A 1,469-nucleotide genomic window follows, 5' to 3' on the forward strand; every position below is an offset into this window, starting at 1 on the left:
TGGTCCAGTGGGTAAGACTCCGCGTTCCCAATGCAGGGGGCTCAGGGTTCAATCCCTGGTCGGGGAACTAGATCCTGCATGCATGCCACAGCTAAGAAGTCCACATATTGCCACTAAAGATCCTGCCTGCCGCCACTAAGACCCAGCGCAGCCAAAATAAATAAATAAACATTAAAACAAAAATTCTTTGTAACCTTTTTGCAACTCTTTGTAAGTCTGAAACTATTTCAAAATGAGAAGTTGAAAAATAAAAATAGATTAAAACAAAGTAAAAATGACTCCCTGGTTTTCAGCTTGAGTACCTACATAGACAGGTCATTTACCGGGATGGGGGAAATGGGAAAGAGGCAGGAGAAGAGGGGAGGATCAGACTTCACTTTGTCTTTTTTTTTTTTTTTTTTTGCCGTACCACAGGGCTTGTGGGATCTTAGTTCCCCGACCAGGGATTGAACCTGGGCCCTCAGCAGTGAAAGGACAGAGTCCTAACCACTGGACCGACAGGGAAGTCCCCAGACTTCACTTTGGACAATTTAGGTTTGAGATGTTGATCTGAGAATGTGTCAAGAAGGCAGGGCCAGGCACTATCCTGAATCTCACTGATGAGTCTGAGACCTGGGAGAAGGTATAGAAACTGTGCAGCTCAACCTCAGAATGGGAGCTCTGTGCCTGAGGTGAGGCTGGACAAAGCGGGTCGGGGGAAATTTGTGGAGTATCTGTGGAATTGCAGTCATGCTGCTCAGCACTTGGTCACCTCAGCCTCATAACAACCCTGTCCAGTTGGACTTATTCTTCCCAGTTTACAAACGAGGAAAGAGACTTAGAGAGGTGCAGATCTGCTTTAGGACACAGCTAGGAAGTGGGAATGTGAGGGCTCGCCAACGATTTTTCCCTCTTGGTGATACTGAGCACCCATGGCAGAGACTGAGTGTGTTAGCATCCTAGAGCTGCCATAACAAATACAGCAAACTGGTGACTTAAAATAGCAGAAATTTCTTCTCTTACGGTTCTGGAGGTCAAAGATCCAAAACCAAAGTGTTGGTAGGGCCACACTCCCTCCCGAGGCTCTGGGGGAGAATCTTTCCTTGCCCTTCTGCTGACTGCTGTTGGCTGCTGGCAATCTGGTAGCTTCTTTGGCATCCCTTGGTTGACAGCCATATTACTCCAGTCTCTGCCTCTTTCTTCACATCATCTTCTCTGCGTGTCTGTCTCTGTGTCTTACTTACCTCCCTCTGCCTCACTCTTCTAAGGACACTTGCCACTGGATTTACGGTCTAATTGGATAATCCAAGATGATCTCCTTATTTTAAAATCCTTAACTACATCTGCAAAGACTGTTTTTCTAAATAAGGTATCATTCACAGGTTCTGGAGATTAGGATATGGATATATCTTTTCAGGGGCCATCATTCAACCCACCACAAGAGGCTAGAGGAGGCCACAGCTGCTGGCCTTGGAAATCTAGTAAAATGC

The sequence above is a fragment of the Balaenoptera ricei genome, chromosome 8, assembly GCF_028023285.1.
Source record: "Balaenoptera ricei isolate mBalRic1 chromosome 8, mBalRic1.hap2, whole genome shotgun sequence".
NCBI classification, from domain to species: Eukaryota; Metazoa; Chordata; class Mammalia; order Artiodactyla; family Balaenopteridae; genus Balaenoptera; species Balaenoptera ricei.